Raw genomic sequence first — 17,533 nt, forward strand, 5'->3', positions numbered from 1 at the left:
AATTAAAGGAAATAATTTAATAATGCTATTTGCCCTTTCTCTATAATAGAAGTCTCAGAGATGAAAGAAAATTAGTAAAATGTATATGAAAACCTTCCTCCTGTCAGAGTCTGGGGCTCACCACGGGACCCAGAGTCAAGTCCCCCGCCCACCCACATGCACCTCAAAATCGCGTGAGACCCAGACCCGGCCGGCCCCCCTGCATTGGGCTAGATCCAGACCTGGCCAGTCCCATCCTTGTCAAGCCCTGCTGGGCAGGGGGCATAGCCTCAGATCCCCTGGCCTGCTGCTGGGGTGGGGGTGCAGCCTGAGGTCCCCTGTCAAGCCCCACCCCAGCAGCAGGCTGGGAGTGCGGTCTGAGGTCCCTCGGCCTGGTGCTGGGGTGGGGGTGCGGCCTGAGGTCCCCCGGCCTGGCGCTGGGATGGGGGGAGCAGCCTGAGGTCCCCTAGTCCAGCATCAGGACGGGAAGCGCACCTTGAGGTCCCTCGTCAAGCCCCGCCGGGCAGGGGGTGTGGCCTGAGGTCCCCCAGCCGGACACCAGGGTGGAGGGCGCGGCCTGAGGTCCCCTGTCAAGCCCTGCTGGGTGAGGGACATGGCCTGAGGTCCCCTGTCAAGCCCCACGGGGGTGGGGGAGGGCGTAGCCTTAGGTCCCTGCTGATTGCTTAAGGCTCCTTATGGGAACCTGGCCTTAGCTGTGGGTGCAGCCATCTTTGTGATGGAGTGATGGTCAATTTGCATATTCCCTCTTTATTATACAGGATTAATCAAATAAGTACATATGTTGTGGGTAACTAGAGCTAGGTTTCACACTGTTGGTGAAGTTACAAGAATGAGAGAGACAAAGTGAGACAGCTTTGAATCCGTAGTGACAGACAGAAACCAGAGGTATTTGTATGAACTGATGGTGATACACACAAACACACACAAACACACACACACACAGACACACACACACACACACACACACACACACACACATACATAATAGAGGCCCGCTGCACGAAATTCGTGCACGGAGGGGGGGTGTCCCTCAGCCCAGCCTGCACCCTCTCCAATCTGGGACATCCCTCTCACAATCCAGGACTGCGGGCTCCCAACTGCTCGTCTGCCTGCCTTCCTGATTGCCCCTAACCACTTCTGCCTGCCAGCCTGATCACCCCCTAACCACGCCCCTGCCAGCCTGATTGATGCCTAACTGCTCCCCTGCCAGCCTGATTGCCCCTAACTGCCCTCCCCTGAAGGCCTGGGTCCCCCCCAACTGCCCTTCCCTGCAGGCCTGGTCGCCCCCAACTTCCCTCCTCTGCCGGCCTGGTCACCCCTAACTGCCCTCCCCTGCAGGCTTGATCGCCCCCAACTGCCCTACCTTGCAGGCCTGGTCCCTCCCAACTGCCCTCCCCTGCTGGCCATCTTGTGGAGGCCATCTTGTGTCCACATGAGGGCAGCCATCTTTGACCACATGGGGGCAGCCATCTTGTGTGTTGGAGTGATGGTCAATTTGCATATTACTCCTTTATTAGATAGATTAGAGGCCTGGTGCATGGGTGGGGGCCAGCTGGTTTGCCCTGAAGGGTGTTCCGGATCAGGGTGGGGGTTCCCTTGGGGCGTGGGGTGGTCTGGGCAAGAGGCCTGTGGTGGTTTGCAGGCCGGCCACACCCCCCGGTGACCCAAACGGGGGCCCTGGTATCTGGGATTTATTTATCTTCTATAATTGAAACTTTATTGCCTTGAGCGGAGGCCAGGGCCGGCCAGGGTGGGCGGGAAGCTTGGCTTCCTCCATTGCCGGGGGCAACCCAAGCCTCCTGCTCTCTCTAGCTCCGTGGCTGCCGCCATTTTTGTTGAGATTTATTTATCTTCTATAATTAAAACTTTGTAGCCTTGAGTGGAGGCCAGGGCCAGCCAGGGAGGTCAGGAAGCTTGGCTTCCTCCATCACTGGGGGCAATCCAAGCCTCCTGCTTGCTCCAGCTCCGTGGCTGCTGCCATATTTGTCGGGTTAATTTGCATACTCACTCCTGACTGGCTGGTGGGTGTGGCTTGTGGGCATAGCGGGGGTATGGTCAATTTGCATGTTTCTCTTTTATTAGATAGGATTTTAAATGATAGTTATGGATTGTAACCCATGAATAAATATCCTGAGTCTACAGTGATATAAATAACTGACTAAATAAACAGGGAAAAGGGACAGCTCTTCCTTACATATTAATTTCAAATTAATCCTATCTAAGAAAAGAGTAATATTCAAATTGACCATCACTCCAACACACAAATGGATGCCCCCACGTGGACACAAGATGGCCACTACAAGATGGCCAGCAGGGGAGGGCAGTTGGGAGGAACCAGGCCTGCAAGGTAGGGCAGTTGGGGGCTATCAAGCCTGCAGGAGAGGGCAGTTAGGGGTGACCAGGCCGGCAGAGGAGGGAAGTTGGGAGTGACTGGGCCTGCAGGGAAGGGCAGTTCAGGGGGAACCAGGCCTGCAGGGGAGGGCAGTTAGGGATGACCAAGCCTGCAGGGGAGGGCAGTTAGGGGCAAACAGGCTGGCAGGGGAACAGTTAGGCATCAATCAGGCTGGCAGGGGAGTAGTTAGGGAGTGATCAGGCTGGCAGGAAGAAGCGGTTAGGGGCAATCAGGAAGGCAGGCAGGCGAGCAGTTGGGAGCCAGCAGTCCTGGATTGTGAGAGGGATGTCCAACTGCCCATTTAGGGCAGTCGGACATCCCTTAAGGCAGTGATGGGCAACCTTTTGAGCTTGGTGTGTCAAACTTCGCCAAAAAACTGAGCATAACTCGGGTAGTGTGTCACTTTAAGGGAAAAATATTATTTCGCAAATGTTTCATCCTCAGGAGCAGCAAATGTTTCATCCTCGGCATGCGGCCGCGTGTCATCAGAAATGGCTACGCATGTCAGTGCTGACACGCGTGTCATAGGTTCGCCATCACTGCCTTAATCCTTTGCACTCGCTTGCTTTTTTCTCGATTCCTTTATTCTACTTGGGATTTAATTTTTTAAATACCCCAGATTTTACAAAGCGCAGCAGTAGAATAAAAAACTGGAGTTTCTTTTCATACAAACTTATTTATTTGGATTTTTTTATATTTCAAATTATTGATACATTCAAAGAGTATAAAAAGAGCTGCTACCGATGCTAACCATGTCGAGTCACACTCGACATCCGAGTGCAAAAGGTTAAGGCGTCCCAGATTGGAGAGGGTGCAGGTTGGGCTGAGGTAACCCTCCCCCCGTGCACGAATTTCGTGCACTGGGCCTCTAGTAAATATAGAAGAAGTGATGGAAATAGAAAAATTACCATTTGTAACTCCTCTCAGAAATAACTGAGTCAAGCAAGAATCATCAATGGAAGTTAAAATTAGAGGACAAATGTACAATGAAAAACAAACTATTTATATAGTCTCAAAATATCTCCCACAAGATAGTTAAAATTACAAAGGGAAAAATTGTGACTTTTAATGGAAAAACCTGGCCTTAATCAGGCAACAATCAATGTTAACACCACTAGCAATGAGACATATGGACATCATGTGCCTCCTAATGTGGCACAATGTCCCTTATGTGGTATTATTGTAAAAAATATATAACCTTCCCAGACGCGGTGGCTCATTGGTTGAGCATCAACCTATGAATCAGGAGGTCATAGTTCAAGTCCAGGTCAGGGCACTTGCAGGGGTTTCAGGCTCAATCCCCAGCAGGGGGAGTGCAGGAGGCAACCGATCAATATTGATGTGTGTCTCATCAATATTGCTCTCTCTAAAAAATCAATAAGAACATATTAAAAAATACACACACACACACACACACACACACACACACACACACACCACCTGAATTTAATCATAAGGAGAAACAACAAACCCCACACTGAGGGTCACTATAGGATATCTGGTCAATATACTTCAAATGTGTCAATCAAGATCCTGAAAGAAAAAACAAACTGAGGAACTGTATCAGATTAAAGGACTTAAAACTAAGGAGAAAGAAAGGACAACTAATGCAACATGAAATTCTGGATTGGGTCCTAGCTCAGAAAGGGAAATTGGTGGGACAACTGACAAAATCTGAGTAAGACTTACACATCAGCTAACAGTATTATCTTAATGTTAATTTCCCAGTTTTGATAATATACTATAGTTGCATAATACAACAATGGGGGAAAGGGGGGTGAAGAGTATATAAATTTTTTATATTTTTGTAAAATTTAAGTTATTTCAAAGTAAAAAGTTACATTTTTTCCCCTTAAACATTTAAATTTTTGAAGAACTCTCCCAGAAAGTAGCACAAAATGACTGAAAATAATGGAGGAAGATAAGAAAATGAAAGGATCAGGCCAGGAGATTAAATATCCACATAAAAGTTTCAGAAAGTAAACTAAGAAAGTACAGGAGAAGGGAGGTGTCAAATACATAACTCAATAAAATTCTCAGAATTAAAGGGCTTGATTTTTTACATGGAAAGAACCCATCAATGAATGAAAACAGACCAATCCCAGAACACTGGGGTCAAAAACAACCCTCTATAAGTTTGGGGAGGGGGTGAGGTAAATAAAAATCCTATATAATAAAAGCCTAATATGCAAGTCAACTGAACGGTGGAACAACAGGTTGCTATGACGCGCACTGACCACCAGGGGACAGACATTCAATGCAGGAGCTGCCCCCAGCCCGCAGGCCCCAGGCCAGCCAAGGCAGGTGCCAGCGGGGGGCCCCCCAATCACCCTGCAAATCGGCCCTCATTGCCGGCCAGGCCTAGGGACCCTACCCATGCACAAATTTCATGCACCGGACCGCTAGTGTGTGTGTGTGTGTGTGTGTGTGTGTGTATACATATATGTACACACACACACACAGATATATATATATATACACATATATCATATACTAAATATATAAAATATAAATATACAACACATAAATATATATTTTAAAAATCAGGAATAATAATGGCAATGGGCCCTAACTGGTTTGGCTCAGTGGATAGAGCATCGACCTGCAGACTGAAGGGTCCCAGGTTCGATTCCGGTCAAGGGCGTGTACCTTGGTTGCAGGCACATCCCCGGTGAGGGGTGTGCAGGAGGCAGCTGATCGATGTTTCTCTCTCATAGATGTTTCTAACTCTCTTCCCTCTCCCTTCCTCTCTGTGAAAATCAATAAAATATATTTTTTTTAAAAAAAGAATGGCAATGGACTTAATAGCAAGATTGAAAATTAGAAGAAAATGTAGTAATGTTTTCAAAGTTCAGAGGGAAAATTATTTTGACCATAGAATTTTATACAGTCAAATAACTGACCAAAATTTTGGATAGATAAAAGGTTTTCAGAGATATGTTTTCAAAATATCCATGCATCCTTTTTCTCAGGGAGTCACAAGAGGAATAACTCTGACAAAATGAGGGAGTGAGTCAAAAAAGAAAACTAAGAACCAGGAAATGAGATCTGAAACAAGAGACAGGCAAGAGGAATACTAAAGAAAATGGTAAAGATCACAGAGTGACAACTGTGCCTTAGACCTAGAGAGCCACCAATCTAGAAGGAAGGGAACAGAAGGCTTTGGAAGAGATGACTTTAAAAATGTAAAACTGATAGAATTTCTAAAGTGTCTGAATGCAAAAATAGAGATATAGATAGACTACTAGAAGAGAGCGTAAAGATAAATTAGTAATAAGTACAGATAACACCAAACAAAAAAAGACAATTATTAATTTCAGGGACAACAAAAACTTGTATAAGAAAGGAAAAATAGTAATTGCACATCATAGTAAACTACGCAGCTTAGCTGTGACTACCATTTACGTAATTGTAATAATGTAAACACTGATCTAACCCAATGGTTCTCAACCAGATACCCTATCCCACACACCGATCCAACATTTGGAAATATGTGGGAAATTCATGGTTGTGGGTAAATCAGGTTGTTATTGATATTTAATGCCCGGAGTCCAGGAATGCTAATAACATGTAATGGACAAGATAATGAAGAACTGTCTCATCCAAAATGACAGAAACTGGATTCTAGCCAAAATTATGATATCACTATACTGGGAGGATGGGTGAGAGAATAAATAAGAAGTGTACATGTATATATAGAAGTGAGGAGAAGAAGAGAACTAAATCTTCATTTATTTTCCATAGTCAATATATAAAGCCTAAACAGAGGAAATCAAAAGTAACATTATAAATAGGTAATTAAAAAAAAAGGTAATTCAGAGATCTGCTGTTTATAGCAAAAAATATCTTACAGACTTGAAAAGGGCTGCCTTTGGTGAATGGGTAATGGTGGAAAGGGGCAGGACCCTGCAAACTAAGTCGGGAAAGAAGGCTAGATGTTTCTGCCTATACCCCACCCTCAGCTGTGCATCCACCAAATCCAAAGATTGTTTTACCCTCTCCATCCAGATACTAAATCTCTAGTTACCATGTATGGGACAAAAAGGTCATATCTATCTGAAAGTATTTTTCTTAAACAGACTGTCACACAATTGATTATATTTTTTGCCCCACCTTCACCTTTACAGTACATGACACCACTAATCTTGGAAATTTTTAAAGGCTCTGAAACAAAAATGACTACATGTTGGCTTTCTCAAGTCTGCTAATCCATTCTGCTATTCTGCTTTCCAGCTTCCAGAATTTTGTTATTCTCACTGCTCCTATTCTTTGTCATTTGGGTTCTAAAAAACCCACATACTTCTCTCCCGTTTTAATGGACTTCTCAGGCTGAAGTGGAATTAAATGTGTATTATCATTCCAATATCTTTACAACATATTGTTGAATGAAAATAAACCAAACCCCAAGTTGTTATGAGCCTACTGTGATGAAAGAAAAAAATGTAAGTATATTTGAATATTTACAGGGGACAAATGTCTAAAAGAATATACACCAAACCATTATAGTTTACATCCACAGTTCTTAAACTGTGTGCCAAGGCACCCTGAGATTCTGCAGTCAACTTACGGGAATGTTATAAGATACTAGAGGCCCAGCGCATGAAATCATGTGCGGGTAGGGTCCCTAGGCCTAGCCTGTGATCAGGGCCATCTTCCGCCTGCTCACCAGTTCCCAGTCCCGCCCCGCCGCCACCCACCCCGGTTCCCCGAGGTTCCCTGTTCACCATCCTGCTATTGGGGCCTGCGGGCTGGGGGGAGGGACCAAGAGGTTGGCTGTTCTGCCTGCTCACCAGTCCCCAGTCCCGCCCCGCCGCCACCCACCCCGGTTCCTGCAGGCCGGGGGGCGGGGGAGGCGGGGAAGGGACCGATAGGTGGTCAATGCACCTCATAGCGACTGGTCAAGCAGTCGTTCTGGTCCTTATGCCATTATGGTCGCTGGGCTTTTATTATATAGGATTCCAAATTAAAGGGGAAAACTGATATTCTTTATCTGTCAAGCACCTCACAAACTACCAGTGCAGGATAGTTCAGTTTCAAATTAAATCAAGCTATATTCTTTTTAAAGGAGAGAGGTGTACATGTTTAAATGTTGATGAAGTACTTTATTATGGATAAAGATGGCAGACTTAACAGACAGATATATTTTACTTTCACTTCCTTCTAAAACCCCATTAATATGAGAATAAAGAATTTCTTAGCCGTGGCTGGGTAGCTCAGTTGGTTAAAGTGTCATCCGATACATCAAGGTTGTGGATCCGATTTCCTGTCAGGGTACATAGAAGCAACTAATGAATGCATAAATAAAGTGAACAACAAATTGATGTTTCTCTCTCTCGCTCCCTTCTTCTGTCTCTCTAAAATCAATGAAATTTTTAAAAAATGTATTAAACTACTTTTTAAAAGATATAATTTACATATAGTGAAATGCACAGATCTTAAGGGCTTGTTTTGTTATTTATTTGTGTTTATTTAAAGATATGCACACAAAATGGAAGAGAGGACAACAGAACCTTTTGGAAGTTGGACTATTGATTTAAAGATCTAAGACAGTTAAATATCAAGCTTGCAATGAGGAAAACAATCCAATTTATATACAACAATACCTCAAACCAGGTCAGGAATTGGCAGCAGCATGTTCTATAAGAGGGGGTTGGTAAATATGGTGTTAAAAACAAGAGGATTGGTCAAATCACTTAGATACCCTCCTTCTTTCCTCAAAACCAGCCTACTGCCCCTTCACCATCTTTGCAGAAGCTTGGAGCATTATTTTCTAGGCTAGAACAGCACTGTGCAATAAAATTTTGCACTGACAAAACTATCCTACATCTGCCTTGTCTAATATGGTAGCCTCTGAACACATGGTTATTAACCACTGAAAATGTGTCCAGTGCCACCGAGGAACTAAATCTTTAATTTTATTTAATTTCAATTATTTAAGTTGCTACATGTGGCTTGCGGCTATTAGACAATGCAGCTCTAGAGGGTAAAACAAAAGATTCCTGGACTGGAAAACATCTAGTACAGTTGAGAATGAGGGTATCATATTAAAAATAGTTGAGTTTAAATGAACCTAAGTGAGGGCTTACATACTGAATGCTAAGGCTTCTGCCCTTATCCCCAATGTAGCTACCAGACTGCTGGGAGCCCAGTTTATAAGGTCTAAGCCGGAGATTTGAAGATTCTTCTTTGGGAAACCTAACCAGCTCAAGAAATAAGACAACAATACTGCTACTGAAGGTTCTCTAATAAAGACTCTAGCAACTGCACCCTAAGACTGACAAATCCCAAGCGTGCACTCAGAGCACATGTAATTAAAATTAATAGCAACTCCCCATGAGGTCCCTTTACATTTCTGCACCTGTATTCTCAGCCATGTTTTATGTGTTCATGTTCACCAAATAACAACATTCCTTGAAAGATAACACACACACACACACACAAGGAAAACAGAAGTGAGCTTTCAACTCTTATTAGGTACTCACTGACCCTAACACAGCCCAAATTCTGAATAATCTTTAAGGGGCCCAATATTTGGGTAGAAATTTTTTTTAAACTTTTTTTAAAAAATATATTTTTATTGATTTTTAGAGAGGAAAGGAGAGGGATAGAGAGATAGAAACATCAATGATGAGAGAGAATCATTGATAGGCTGCCTCCTGCACGCCCCCTACTGGGGATGGAGCCCGAAACCTAGGCATGTGCCCTTGGCCAGAATCAAACCTGGGACCCTTCAGTCCGGAGTCTGACGCTCTTATCCACTGAGCCAAACCAGCTAGGGCTGGGTAGAAATTTTAAGGGCAGCTACTGGACAGGTTAACTGAAGCATTACTATGAAAAATTATTTTCTTTTAGAGGTAAAAAGACAGTAATGAGAATAGTTGTTGTGTTGTAAATAAACAGGAGTGGGATTACCCACCTCAGAAAAATGAGACAGAATAAATGGTTTGCAGTAGGAAACAAGATTAAAAACAAAACAAATATTTCCAACTAGAGGCCCGGTGCATGAAATTCATGCACGGGGGTGGGGAAGGAGTGTCCCACAGCCCAGCCTGCACCCTCTCCAATCTGGGACCCCTCAAGGGATGTCCGACTGCCTGTTTAGGCACAATCCCAGTGACATCGGGCCTAAACAGGCAGTCGGACATCCCTCTCGCAATCCAACACTGCTGGATCCCAACCGCTTGCCTGCCTGCCAGCCTGATCACCCCCTAACCACCCCCCTGCCAGCCCGATTGACACCTAACTGCTCCCCTGCCAGCCTGATTGCCCCTAACTGCCCTCCCCTGCAAGCCTGGTTGCCCCCAACTGTCCTCCCCTGCTGGCCCAGTCACCCCTAACTGCCCTCCCTTGCCAGCCTTGTTGCCCCCAACTGCCCTCCCCTGCAGGCCTGGTCACCCCTAACTGCCGTTCCCTTCTGGCCTGGTCGCCCCCAACTGCCTTCCCTTGCAGGCCTGGTCCCCCCCAACTGCCCTCCTCTGCAGGCCTGGTTCCCCCAACCGCCCTCTCCTGCAGGCCTTGTCCCCCCCCAACTGCCCTCCCCTGCCGGTATGGTTGCCCCCAACTGCCCTCCCCTGCAGGCCTGGTCCCCCCGCAACTGTCCTCCCCTGCAGGCCTGGTCCCCCCCCAAATGCCCTCCTCTGCAGGCCTGGTTCCCCCAACTGCCCTCCCCTGCTGGCCTGGTCACCCCCAACTGCCCTCCCCTGCAGGCCTGGTCCTCCCCCCGCAAATGCCCTCCCCTGCCGGTCTGGTTGCCCCCAACTGCCTTCCCCTGCAGGCTTGGTCTCCCCCTTACTGTCCTCCCCTGCAGGCCTGGTCACCCCCAACTGCCCTTTCCTGCTGGCTTGGTCCCCCCCAACTGCCCTCCCTTGCAGTCCTGGTCCCCCCCCCAACTGCCCTCCCCTGCAGGTCTGGTTGCCCCCAACTGCCCTCCCCTGCAGGCCTGGTCCCACCCAACTGCCCTCCCCTGCTGGCCTGGTTGCCCCCAACTGCCCTCCCCTGCAGGCCTGGTCCCTCCCAACTGCCCTCCCCTGCTGGACTGATTGCCCACAACTGCCCTCCCCTGCTGGCCATCTTGTGTCCACATGAGGACAGCCATCTTTGACCACATGGGGGCGGCCATCTTGTGTGTTGGAGTGATGGTCAATTTGCATATTACCTCTTTATTAGTTAGGATTGGCATCAGAGGGTATGAATAAATCATAAAAAAGATCAAGCCTGAGAATTGGAGACTTGTACATTTATGGTACTTACAGATGATACTTTCTTCACATTCAGCCACCAGATTACAAAGTGGATTAACCCTTTGCACTCGCTTGCTTTTTTCTTGATTCCTTTATTCTAATGCTAACCGTGTCGAGTCACACTCGACATCTGAGTGCAAAAGGTTAAGTATCCAATTTCAGTCTCAAGTCCTTACAGACACAGAAGATTAATTCAAGGACCAGTGAAAAGTGGACTTCTAAACTCCACTTCTCACTGAAACTTCAAGTTGTTATATTAACCCTGCCTTTGTTTCTATGTTAACTCTTTAATATAAGGTCTTTTAAATTCTCTTTAAAAAAAAATTTTTCCCTTCACCATTTATCCCCTCTGCCCTCTTCCAACTCCACTCACTCCTTCCCCACTTTAATATCAGTTTAGATTAAAATTGTGACCCTGGGTTCATATTTATCATTTATAAATACCTCTACTTAAAAAGTTAACTCTATCAGAATCTGAAATTCAACAATTTTTAAAACTTCAAAATTAAAATATTTCAAACTCACAAAAATAAAAAATTTAGAGACTCAGCAGCTTGGTTTTTCATGAGTCACATACCATATGTTTCTCTAGGTTATGAATTCATAGACTACCTGCTAACACGGCTTTTAAAAAAATATGTTTTTATTAATTTTTAGAGAGAAGGGAGGGGGATAGAAGATAGAAACATGGATGAGAGAGAAACATCATCGATCGGCTGCTTCCTGAATGCCCCCAACTGGGGATCAAGCCCGAAACCCAGGCATGTGCCCTGACTGGGAATCAAACCAGTGACCGCTTGGTTTGATGCTCAACCACTGAGCCACACTGACTGGGCTAACATGGCTTTTTTAATCAGCGAATTTAGAATGCCCTTTGTCATCTGGCTGTAGGAAGTTAATATGCTAAAAACTGGGTCATTTTTAGAAAGAAAATAATTCAGCATCTTCCTTTAGAGCAGGGGTGGGGAACCGTTTTTCTGCCAAGGGCTATTTGGATATTTATAACATCATTTGAGGGACATAAAAAATTATCAACTTAAAAAATTACTGTACTATCTTTGGTCAAACATTTAACTAACTCACCGCTAATGCCTTCACAGGGCCAGACCAAATGATTTTGTGGGTCGTATTCGGCCTGCAGGCCCGATGTTCCCCACCTCTGCTTTAGAGGATTTGTGACATAATGTTCATTTCTGACTTTACTACTAACAAAGAATAGGAATTACTGGAGTAATGAGAAGGCTATCAAAGAATAATTTGAGGGTGAATATATTTTCCTGATGGCCTATTACCTTAATAATTCTTTAAATATTAACCATCCCCCTACCCCCCAAAAAAGTCATAAGCTTTTCACTATAATGGATAAGAAAAATTGAGGCACTGTTACCACCTCATCAGCTAATGCTTTCCTGACATCTATCAAAATTTTAAAATCAGTAGCACAGTACAATTTAACCAAGAAAAGAAAGTGACTAAAAATTCAAGGACAAGCTTAAAGCAAATAGTGAAAGCCTTTAGTTAAATCAGGTGTTTACAAGGCAATATAGAGCTCAATTCTCAAACTGAGTTCCTCTTAGGAAGCTGGCTAGTGACATAAAGTTAAGTGGTCATGCATACCAGAATGGGGGGAGGGAGGGAGTCTGCATATAGTGCATTGGGTTTACCATCGATAAGCCAATACAACAGCAAAATATTCATAAATTGGAATTTTCTCATGGTTTATGAAGGCTGGCACAAAAACCTATTAAAAATTTGATTCAAATTATTCTTCCAACAAACAAACCTAAACATTTAGTAAGAAATTTTACTGTAAAATTTACTTTCATCAAAGACTATTAAGGAATCTAACTGCACAGAAAGCTATAAAAACTAAATTACACATACTGACTTAAATAACTTGTTTTTAAGTTCTGGGCTCAAGGCACTACAAAACCTGAAATAGTACTATTGATTCAAGTGAGATCATTTGTTAAGCAAAGGAAGAGAAAGAGAAAAATATTAAGAAGGCAACAAATTATTTGGGCATGACACTCATCTTTGAGTCTGTTTATAAACTAAAGTGTGAAACCTGATCTACATCTGTGTTTTCAAACCCTGAGTCACCTGAGAAGCTTTTTAAAAACTACGAATGCCCAGGTTCCTCTTCAGATCCACTGAAGTAGCAATGTCCAGGCATCTGGGGTTTGGTTTTAATTCCCGACTGTCTCTGATGTCCAGCCAGGTTTTGGAACCACTGGATTGATGACCCTCAATGTCCACTTCCTATCCATGTCTTAAAGTTCCAAATTGACAATTCTGTCAAAAGCACTGAAGACAGCACTTGGTTACATACTGCACAGCAGCCATCATCACATCCCACCAGGAAAAGAAAGCGTTCTTAATTTGTCTGAGCAAGCAATTGTAAGAACAGGGACTACTCACTCAAGTCACTGACTGGATCTCCCATCCCGCCTCCCAAATGCTTCTCTAACTTAGGGTCTATTAAATTTCACAGTAGTGAATGTTCTTCTCTCCAATACAGGCAAGGGCATCTCCCCAGACTGACTTAGAACTGTAATGCCCAGGCACTCAAAGGATTCAAATTCCTGTATTTATTATCTGCAACATTTTCAATTAACATGAAATGTTTTAGGGGGCAGAGTGAGGGATCCTCTGAAATACGTGCAAAGAATTCCTCCGAAATGAAACCCCTTCCAGTTTCCTCCTAGAAAGAGCCCAGTGGGCAGTGAGTAAGGGGCAAAAGTGGTTTGGGTCATTCTTCATATACTAATAATGTTTCATGAATAAGCATGAGGCATCTGGGTGACTAGGGGGCTCTTGACTTCTTCCTAATGCTGGCCAACCCAAAGCAGTTTCTACCGATACAAGATCCTAGTATCTCCTCTGGCACCCCTCTTCATCCTAAGCTTAGTTCTTCCGGATAAAAGGCATAATTAGGAACCTACCTTTATGTCCCGGATATTCTTAAACCGAGTTTAACCAGATTCCCCAAACATTTCATTATGAATTTAACGCTCTCCTTTCTTCATTTCGTTTAATTCTCACTACGAATTTATACAGGCATAAGAAAGCTCCACTTCCCATGTAGTCAAAAAGGCCTAAGTGTCTAGCACGAGATTAAAACCACCACCAAACGGCAGGCTAGGATTTCCACCCAGCTCTTCTGACTCCAAATCGAAAACGCCTCTCACATCCTCTTCCGCATCCCTCCACTCCCCACAGCGTGGCCGTGCAGCGGCACTGGGGTGGCTATTGCCCAGCAAAGGCGGACTAGAAAACCCCGTTCCCACCGCCCTAGTATTCAATGGTGCCAAGCACGTTCACTACAACAGGGTCCCAGGAATGTGTGTGTGTGTGTGGGGGGGGGGGGGGGGGGGTGCGGAGGGGGGTGCGGGGACGGACGCAAAGGCAGGAAAGAAGACCTGTCCGAATAAATAAAAACCCTTGACTTTCAAGACGGCAGGGGCTGGAGGTCCTCTAACAGCAATTCTTTCCCTCAACGCTTTCCCTACCCTCATGAGGGGCTGCCGGGGGCGCTAGCTTTTTCTGCTTCTGCGTCCAACAGCTCGAACTGGAGAGAAACAGAGGACAGCGGTCCCTGGGGACGAGCTCCCCCCCCGCCCCCCCGCCCCGAGAAAGGTACAGCAGCGGCCCCAGGAGATCCGCTGCCTCCGTGGCGGACGTGGGAGGAGGGCAGCGCTGAGGCCTCCAGGCCGGGGTGCTGAGCTGGCGCGCACTGGCGCGGGAACGGCCAGGGGGCTGTCATTCGGCCGCACTGACACCCCGGCTCCCGCTTACCTCCGTCCCTCGCAGTCCTCACCGGGCCCGCCGCGGGCGCAGACACTGCGGCAGCTCGCTCTGCGGCCCCGCCCTCGTCAGCTCCGGGGTCAGCCCGTCAGCGAGGTGTCCGGCCTGTTCCCAGCGCCCACGGCCGCTGAGCTTCCCTCGGAACCGCTGCTGGTGCCGGCGCTCACTTTCATCGTCACCTCCTTCCTTGCCCTTCCGCCTCGCCTCAGCGCCGCCTGCGCAGCGTGCGGTGGGGGCGGTGACGTCGGCGCGGGGGGCGTGGCTCCGCCTCCCTCCGCTTCCGGCGGCGTGCGCGCCCCTACCCCGGGACGCTCGGCGGCAGCGCGGCGCCCCCTTCCGAGAGCGGGAGGACTTGTAGAAACTGAGATTTGGAAATTGCAGGGGCTCTACAAAGCCGGGTTGAGACGTCTGTTCAGCCCCCTCTGAGATTTTACCTTAAAAGGGCGAGGGCCGACCGCCACTACTCTGTGGTCCCTCCCTCCACTAATCCCTTTTGCTAAACTCAAGACATTCCTGCTCCCAGGCTTTTCTTCTCTGGTTCTCCCATGGCACGGCCTCTCCTCAACTGAGAACAATGTCACCGGAGGACAGAGCCCGGATGTATTCACTGCAGTAGCCCCCGAACCAAATAGTGACTGAGCTACAAGTGCTAAGTCTGTGCTAAGTCAATCTGTTGCTCTTTCAGATGAGAAAGTGACATCAGCCTCATATGTAGAAGCACTATTCATTGAACGTCCCCCCCCCCCATTAGAGAAAATCCTATCTAATAAAGAGGGAATATGCTAACGGATCCTCACGCTGTCACAAAGATGGCGGCGCCCACAGCCAATAAGGAGGGAATATGCTCATTGACTGCCATGCCCTCAAAGATGGTGGTGCCCACAGCCACAAGATGGTGGCACCGTCCCCTCAGCCCCGCCGGGGCGGCAGGCGGGCCCAGCCGCTCCGTGAACCTGCCTCCGGAGTCCCCCAGTCCCCTCAGCCCCCCAGCCGCCCAGGGCTGGCCTGAGGCACAGGCAAGGCTTGGATGGTAGCTGCCCAGCTGACACCCAAGGTGCAGGCAAGCCTCAGATGGCAACTGCCCGGCTGCCCGAGGCTCAGGCAACCAGGGCCAGCCGAGGCTTGCACTGCTGGCAGTGGCAGCAGCAGAGGTGTGAAGGGGCGTCGCCTTCCCCTGATTGCCGGGTTGCCTCCTGCCCCTCAGGGCTCCTGGACTGTGAGAGGGGGCAGGCCGGGCTGAGGGACCCCCTGCTCCAGTGCATGAATTTTCATGCACCGGGCCTCTAGTTTATTTAGAAAGTCAGAGGTAGCCGCACGGTTGGTGTGGCTCAGTGGTTGAATGTTGACCTATGAACCAGGTCACCGTTGATTCCCCATCAGGGCACAAGCTTGGTCCCCTGTAGGGGGAGTGCAAGAGGCAGTCAATCAGTGATTCTCATTGATGTATCATCTCTCTCTCTCTCTGAAATCAGTATCTATATATCTACATCTACATATAGATATATATCTGTACATAGATATATATCAATATTTGTAAAGGCAGCGGTAGAATTGAGCTGTAGAAGAAATGGGCTCAGGAAACAAAGCACAGAGGCAAAAGAAGGGGCCAAAGGTAACGGGATGGGAAAGGCGCTGGCCTGCTCCCCAGAGGAAGAGAGCTCATTGAACATTTTTTAATCCTCATGCCGGGATATGTTTGTATTGATTTAAGAGAGATTGGAAGGGAAGGGGAGAGAGAAACATCCATATGAGAAAGAAACATCCATCGTTTACATCCCGCATGCAGGGATCAAACCTCTAACCTGGGTATGTGCCCAGATCTGGAATCAAATTGGTGCATGGTTGGTGCTCCAATCAACTGAGTCACACCAGCCAGGGCTGAACCGTTTTGGAATGCAGACATACCAGTACTCTTTCTCTAGCAAGACCTCCGTCTAATTGTGGGGAAAGTGACAAATAACATAATGCAACATCCTGACAGCTAGGAAATACATTAGCAGATTTATGGTGGAAAATAAATTCAATTTTGGACATACTCGATTATAAATAGAGTGGAGATAGATACAATGGAATACCAAGGGTTGGGTGCTAGGAGCCTTGTGCCCCAGGTGCAGGCAATAAGGGTGTGCATTGACTATAAAGAAGATCAAAATAGTAAAACTGACTACAGTGTGGCTTGCTTTTAATTATCACTTATTTTTATACACCTTTCAAGAACTGCTTGGTTTTCATAACTATCAATATCTAGGTGTAATAGAAAAAGGTAAGTTTTCTTTTGGGAAAGGGACTTGGGTTGAGAATACTTTTTATCTGAATTGCTGAAATTAATAAAATGAGAATGCATTCTTGTGTACTTGAAGAAAATTTTATAGAATAAAAATGATTACAGGGAGATGGGCCTTCTGGAGCACTTGGAAGTTGGGAAGATACCTAACCTTTTTTTCTCCCTATAAGAATGTGGCTTTGCTGATACCAAATCTGACTCAAGAGCTAGGGGTCAGATATTTCTAAACAGATTGTTTTATCTAAATTCTTCCAGAATGGTGGTTTAAACCTAAATATAGCAAGGTAGTGGCAATAATTGGGTTTCTTTTTCACTTTTCACCTTCACCTGGATCTTTGAGACTATTAGTGGCAGCAGTGTCCTCTAGAGGGAACCCGGGCTAGAAGCCATGAAAGGTCATTTGCTCTGGTGAAGTGGGTCGTTTCTTTTCTTGCTCTAGGTGGCTGCCTCCCCCGTTAAGCTAAATCACTCCATCAAGTATTTATAGCAGGCTCTTCCCACCGATGGATTACTAAGTGTGCAACAATGCAGCTATATTTACATTGCATTTGTTTTCATAAGCTATGTAAACATTCCTTCAAAATCAGCTACAGGCCTACAAAACTGAAAGTTGTTTCCAGTTAACTCAGAAGAGCTGAGTAATGAAAAAGGCTGAATTTCTAGCTGGGTAATGTTGAGCAAATTACTTAACCTCCCTGGCCTTTTTCCTCCCTTCTAAAAAGGAGCACATTAGTCCATCAGTGATGCAGTATCGAAGGAGACAACAGATGTGAAAGCCCTGTAGAAATATCAGGGGATACCATAGATGTT

General features: G+C 46.2%; 1 protein-coding gene across 2 annotated transcripts in view; it reads right to left on the reverse strand.

Moving 5' to 3' along the window:
* Window positions 1-14,631, reverse strand: part of SENP5 (SUMO specific peptidase 5) — a 56,729-nt gene extending 42,098 nt beyond the window's left edge. For both annotated transcript variants that reach the window (XM_079766520.1, XM_079766519.1), the window contains exon 1: window positions 14,431-14,631. The gene's annotated coding sequence lies outside the window, so the exon portion shown is untranslated. The remainder of the gene's footprint in view (window positions 1-14,430) is intronic.
* Window positions 14,632-17,533: the final 2,902 nt, after the last annotated feature.

Source organism: Cnephaeus nilssonii (genome assembly GCF_951640355.1).
Source record: "Cnephaeus nilssonii genome assembly, chromosome: 3".
Taxonomy (NCBI): domain Eukaryota; kingdom Metazoa; phylum Chordata; class Mammalia; order Chiroptera; family Vespertilionidae; genus Cnephaeus; species Cnephaeus nilssonii.